Source organism: Pseudopipra pipra, chromosome 23, assembly GCF_036250125.1.
Source record: "Pseudopipra pipra isolate bDixPip1 chromosome 23, bDixPip1.hap1, whole genome shotgun sequence".
Lineage (NCBI taxonomy): Eukaryota > Metazoa > Chordata > Aves > Passeriformes > Pipridae > Pseudopipra > Pseudopipra pipra.
In genome coordinates, this window is record NC_087571.1 from 5890627 (window position 1) to 5897622 (window position 6996).

Sequence of the window (6996 nt, forward strand, 5' to 3'; positions counted from 1 at the left end):
CCTTTTCATGGCCTGACATAATTAATCCCGCTCTGGCTGCTCTCTTTCCAGACTCTCCAGCACTTACCTGTGCTACTCCCCAGCTTTAGGGAGTATTTTAATCCTCTTCCTTTGAAATAAAGCCCCGGATCACTTCAGAAAGCAGCTCCCCACCCAGCTCTGTCCCTGCACAGGGGTGTGAGCTCAGCTTCCATCAGAGGGGTGGCAAAAAGGGGCCTGACTGGCTATCAAGGAGCACTTGCTGTTTCCTCCTACCAGGCATTTCATCCCCAGCAAGTTTAGCATCCTTTGATCCTTCCATCAGCTGCTGCTTTCCTTCCTCGTGGCTCAGGGCACAACAGGAAACCCTCCTCTTCTGCACTTTGCTCCTGGCCTCGTTCTCTTCTTTTGGGGCAAAAAAAAACCCCAAACCCCAACCCCAAAGCAAAGGCCAACCCCAACACTGGTGGTGTTTAAATCCTTTAAATCATTTCCGTTTTTTAAAAGAAATTTGGTTTGAGAGATGAAAAATCAAGAAGATAAAAAGCTCAAAATCGCCCCACAGAACGTGACTGAACTCTCCTTCCTGCAGAGATGTGGTGACTGTGCTCCCGAACAGAAATAAATAAAGAAATCAATCCCACCGACCTTGCTAGTTAGAAAATATCACATTACAGACTCCATCTCCAGCTGGAGCAATTATAGAGAGGATTAGGCCAGGGTCAGCAATCAGGAGGTGCAGTAATTAGCTGTAATAAAGGAGAAAATGAGCCTTTGTTTGCTGCTCTGGTACAAGGCCATTACTTGGGGAAAAAAAAGGAATATTATGGATACTGAGAGAATTTAGCTGTGACAGAATTGAAGTTTGGGGCATAACTGGACTCATTCCATGGCACTTTTACTGCTCTTCAGCACAAGCTTATTTCTTAACAAGGCAGAGGAGTGTTCTCATCACCAGGAAGATTTTATTGCTGTTCTTTGGATGAACTTTAATGTCTGCTCCAAGCAGGGGGAAAAAATCCTTAGAAGGAGTTCAGGGAATTAATTTTCTCGTTTTAGAAAAGACTCCAGTCTGCCAAAAGGTTTTGCTCAGGACTGACCTGCCTTTATTTTGCTTAAATAGCTGTCTAACACCCAGGCTGGTTCCCCCCAGGAGGGCTCAGGAGGTCTATTTGCTGCCCAATTTGTTGCTCCTGTTGGCTGAGCACGGTTGTGTTTTGTTCGTGGCTCATCCCTGGAGACCCCAGGGAGTGCAGGAAAATGTCACAGGCCATGAACCCCCTCAGACTCACTCAGAAAGTAACAGGGAGAAAATCAACAACGGCCACCACGAAAGAGATAGAGAGACAAAAGCAGAGAAAAGGTGGAATTCAGCTAAAAGCTGGAAAACTCCCTGTGTTTGTAGGAAGAGGGGAAAATTTCAAATCTACTTTATTGTCCCTAAAACTTGGATTTGGGACTTTTGGAGCACATGCAGTTAGGACTGGGGGACGAGTCTTCCTGCAAAAAAACAGCTTTTCTGCTCCTGAGGTAACCTGTCCAGGGTGCCTGTGCACCCCCCAGCCCAGTCCCACAGAGCTGCTCCTCTGCAGGCACCAAACCCACTCCTGCCCTCCCCTCTAACACCGGGATGAGCCCCCTGGAATGTCCCCTGGGATGGGGGAGCTCTGTCCCACTGCTGGGACCACTTTGGTGGGACCTCAGTGCTCGTGGCTGGGGGGTGGCAGCTCTTCCCCGAGGCTTTGGGGTTTAAATGCCTGTTTTCCTGCTGCACTCAGCCAGCCTGGCTCTGCCTGGGCGAAGAGGAACGTCTCAATCAGTCTCTCCCTCGTGGAAAACTTCCCTCTGCCTTTTTTTAATTATGGAGAAGGTGGAATTTACTGGCATTTTCCCTGATACCTCTGAATCATGTCCCAGTTCCCAGCGTCTCACCCCCTGTAATCTTCCCCAGCGATCCTGGTTTCCTCTTTGAAGTGATTTGGGGCTTGTTTATCACAGGGGCAATCAGACACGTTTCTCACGAGCCACCCTGAGAGCTGAGTGTTCCCTTTGGTGGGTGGGCTGGGGCACAAAGGCAGATCTCCACATCTAAACAGGTTACCAGGCACTGCCCCAGCAAATCACCCCCTGCATCATCTCCCCTGTGGCAAGTGCCAGGTAGGCATGGTAATGTCAGGCTGATGTCAGGGTGATGTCAGGGTAATGAAGGAATGTGCCCTGGAGCACCTGCCACCAGCTGGGAACACGAACAAACCCAATTACTGGAGCCCAGCAAATTGCAAGCCACAATAATTCAGTTATAAATCTGCATCCCCAGGTTAATTTGGTGTGACTTTTGCATCCAGACTCCAGCCTTCACGGGCTGCAGGAGCCAACTCCCTGTTCCTGGCTCTCCTGCTGCCATTTACAGCAGGACACGGTGCCAGGGGGTGTCAGTGCCACAGGGGCAGCACCATTTCTCCTGCTGTCTCTGTTTTTAGCAGCCTGCTCACTGGCTCTGGGTTCTGAGTGCCAGCCCCAGACTCACGGGTTGTGTCTGGGGTCAGACTCTCACGTTCTGTCCCATATCTGTGCTGTTCCCTCCCAGAGGGAGGCAGGAGCAGCACTTTGTTACCAGCTCTGTGTGTCATGGAATCATCTTGTGCAATGGGTTTGACATGGCCCCAGAAATGTGGGTTTAACCTGCTCCCCAGACCATGGGGCACCCCATTTCTGTCACCTTCAGAGCACCCCTGGCTGTCCCTGCTGTGAGCAGTCCCTTTACAGGACCCACAGCAGCTGCTTTGCCATCTTGCTGGGTTGTTGTTGAAGAATTCTGCCAGATCAAAGTCACTTTTCTCTTTGACTAAAGCTCCCAGAGGGAGGGAGGTGTTCTGAGAGATGTACATATTTGTTTAGACTGGCACTGACTGCCCATTTCTTCACACAGACGAGCTCTCAGCTCGTAACCTGTCTGCTTCAATCACATTTGCAGCTCCTGGGTTTCCCTCTGAAGCTCTGTACATTTTCCAGCTGGTGGTTTGACAGAGCTCTCTGAACTCACCCTCACGAGAGCTGCACAGAGATTCTCGTGTTGCTCTTACCATTTGGAGACAGGATTAAATTTGTGGCTAACGTTAATTCTGGCTTTTCTCACTTTTCCACCATGATGTGAATAAAAAAAAAATGCAGCTTCATGGCTGCATTCTTAAATAAGTATTAACAGTGGTTGTTATGAAACATTTGATGCAGTTACAGAGGCTGAAGCCGTGACCCTGTTTTCTCCCAGGTGATGCTCACAGGTGAGCCCTTCCCCTGTGCTCTGCACACAGCTGAGGGGGTTTATTTGTAATTATGCCCACGTGAACACAGGTAGGAAGCAGAGGCAGCCATGAGGACGCTGGAGTTTCACTGGTTTATTTTTTTCCCGTGTCCAGTGGTCACTGTTAAGAGCTCACAACATCAGCTGTGGCAGAAGGGACCTGCACAGAGCCTGGATCTTCTCCTCTGCCTGCACTGAGGTACAGTTTGCTGGGGCTCCCTGTCTCTGGGCACGTTTGTTTGGGATGAAAGGGCAGGGCAGGTGTGCTGGGGAGGGACTGAAGCCACAAAGGTGCTGCTGAAGGTGGCCCTGGCAGGGGTTGGAATGAGATGGTCTTTAAGGTCCCTTCCAAACCTGCCCAGTCTGTGGTTCCATGAGTGGCAGTGAGGTGATGGAGGGGGCAGCAGCCTCGTGGGGTGGGCACAGGGGTTGCTGTGTCCCTGTGGCACACTGCCCACTGCCCTGGCAGTCAGGACCACGAGAGCTGGCTTTGCCACCCCGAGCCAGCACAAACCCTCTGTGCCCTTTGCTTGGTGCCCTTCCCTGAGCCTGGCACAAAGTGGTGCAGCCGAGCTGGCAGAGGTGTGCCCTCCCCAGGCAGAGGTGTGCCCTCCCCAGGCAGAGGTGTGCCCTCCCCAGGCAGAGGTGTGCCGTCCCCAGCTCATCAGACCAGGGCTGCAGTTGATTAGTGCAGCAGGGAAGCCATGCCCAGCCTGGCTAAATGTGCTCCCTCGCTTTCATTATCCCACTTTCCTTTCCCGGGCCCAGCATGGCAGCTTGGGAATGCAGAATGGTTTTCCTCATTTAAAGGGCCTGGGCTTTGCTTTGCTGCTCTGAGTCTCTTTAAAGGCATTTCTAGGTCTGTTAATTGTTCATTATACCTTAATTATATTTAGTCCACCATCCATCACTCTTCCTTTGGTGGAGAAAGTTGTTATTTATGAGTCAAAAGCTATTTAGGAAGCAGACAGTCTGGTATCGTCAAAGACTTGGGGGAGCAGTTTAGGTTATTAAAAGAAGCTTTGATTAAAGAGAGGGAGTTAATTTAACAAGTGTAACTGGTTTAATTTTTTTGTTGTTGGTGGCTTTTTTGTTGTGTTTTTCTGGATGTGCAGAACAAAGCACATCCATGGATCTGTCAGGCCTGACCTGAAGCTGTAAGACTCACTCAGATGCCCCAGGAGATGGGCAGGTCGTGCTGTTTTCTCTCTTTTGGGTGGTGTGAATGGTGTTTTGCAGTCCCCAGCCTCAGAAATAAAATCTGGCTGCAAGGGTGAAGTCAGAGGAGCTGCCTTTGATCCTGCCAGGCTGAGGCCAGGCAGGCTGAAAACAACTGGTGTGTGTCCTGTTTCATCTTAGAATATCATTTATTCTGTTGTGTTGGGGGGGTGTCATTTGAGCCCCTCATTTTTCCTCATGGTGGCATTGAGTTGAATCATCCAACAAGGAGAATTAAACCTCATTTGAACTCAGTAGCTCTGGAGATTCTGGTTTCTGTATAAACTGAGGATTTCAGGGCAGGGATTATCTTTGTCCTGTGTTGGTTGAAAACAAGTACTGAAAACTTTGGTTCATGCCAAGGACCCAAAATACCATAAAACTGAAATTTTAGTTCGTTACTTCTTGGAAATAGATAATTTTCTTTCCTAGGAGTGGAAAGGATTTTCTTTTTTATTATTATTATTCTTTTTTGTATAAAGAAAGTAAACCTAAGCCAGGCTGAGGTTCACCTGCAAAAATACCAAATATTTCAGTGGGTAGCTTGAGAAAACAGTGCCACAGTAGGTGCAACATAAATATAAATATTCCTGAATGAAACAATGAAGTTCTCCAGCATAAATTCAAGTGAAAGACAGAGGGGGGAAAAGCTCCCTGTGACTTGGGATAAGGCAGTGCTGTGATGCCACAAGGACCAGCACATTTCCCTGCTTCCCATCCCTCCCTCCTCCAACCCTCCCCAGCCCACTTCTGCCCAGAGGAGAAGAGACAGAGAAATTTTAAGACCAGTTTGTTTCTGCCTGTGTTTTTCCTCCCCCTTCCTCTGCCATGTCTGATCCTCGGAGCTTCAGGCTGGACAAACACCAGGATTCCCACAGATAGACTTGGATAAGGGAGAAAAGGGGAAAAAAAGCAGCTATTCCGAGAAACAAGCCAAAAAAAAGCCAAGCTCTGCTCTGAGGGTGGATTTTCCTGTTGGTGTTTGTCCCTGGGGTGTGACCCCTCACACTGCTGGTGCTAAACAGAACAAAACAACCATGTAACAGCAGGGTGGCTTGTGCAAGTCTCTGTTTAATGACAGTGCTGCATGAAGACATTTGTTGGTGTCGCAGGTACCTGGGATGGGCATTTTTACATTCCTCTTTGCACTGCACATGTTCACCACGGAGGTAGTGCCTTTATTTTTCCTGTTTTCCTTTTTTTTTTTGTTTTGTTTTGTGTGTCTGTTTGTTTGTTTTTTCCAGCAGGATTTAATAAGCTGGTCAGACCTACTGTAGTTAATTTGCTCTTCAGTCAGGAAGATAAACGGTGCAGTGGGAGCGAGCAGGCAAGCGGCAAATACAGTGCAGGCAGAATTCACTGGCTTTTAATTCAAACCTGTTTGGGGGTGCCAAGAGCCCCCCTCCCGGGCTTTCAGCAAGCTGGGAATCACAGGGAGGAAAAGCAGGAACAGGAAGACTCCAGTAAGCAGAACTAAAGCTTCGGTTATAAATAATGAATCACAAAAGGGGGGCTGTGGCAAAGGGTCTGAAGTTCTGGAGGGGACAAAGAAACGAAACCTTCTCGTGGGTGTGTTTTAAAAAGCAGATCCATCCCCAGCATGTCCTGCCATCAGGAGTCTTTGGGAAAGCAGTGTTTTACTCCAGAGTGGGAGGAGCAGTGAGGTCTGTGCTTGCCAGGTCCAGGTCTGTGGGCAGGAGGCCTCGGGGTCCTTCCCGGTGCAGCCGAATTCTGATGGTTCTTTAGAGGTTTCTACAAACATCCTCCATCCCAGCCACGGGCTGGTTGTCCTTGTGTCAGGTGCTGTGCAAGCAGCTGGCAGAGCCTGTCCTTGCTCTTGGCATTGGTTTATTCTGTTTATTCTCTGTGAAGCCAGGGGTGATGGTGTGGTTTGGTCCTCTCTCGGAAAGAGTCCCGAAGGCTCAGTTCGGGGGTGGAAAGTGCTTTAGTTGGTTGGGTGGAAGTGTAGATGGGAAAGGAAAACCTGCAGAGGTGAACAGATATGGCATTGCCACCACTCCAAGGCCAAGGTTTTCCCATGAGATACCTCTGAGCCTGGAGTGCTGGGATGTCCCTGGGATGAAGGGTGGGCTGCAGGGAATTCCTCACCAACACTTGAAGCTCTAGGAAATGACCCCTGGGGTTCCTGCTCCGAGCTGGCACACACATGGAGGACATGGGCCCTTTTTCAGCAGCTTTTTGTCCTCCACAGTGTTTTGGAAGAGTTTTTCATGTAGTGGTTGAGGTGAGTTGAGCTATGAGGTTCCGCATCTGCTTTCAGAAACTAAACCTTGGAACAAAGTGCACAGTACTGGAGATGATGATTTTACCCTGGGTTAACACTGAACACAAAGGAAAATTATGGCACAAAGTTAAGATAATATTCACATTCCTTATTCTGAAGGCTCACACCATGTTTTAGTGCAGGGCAAATATCACCTATGGCAACTTCCAAATGCTTTAAAGCTTTTTTCTGTCTGTCTGAATATTATTTTCTA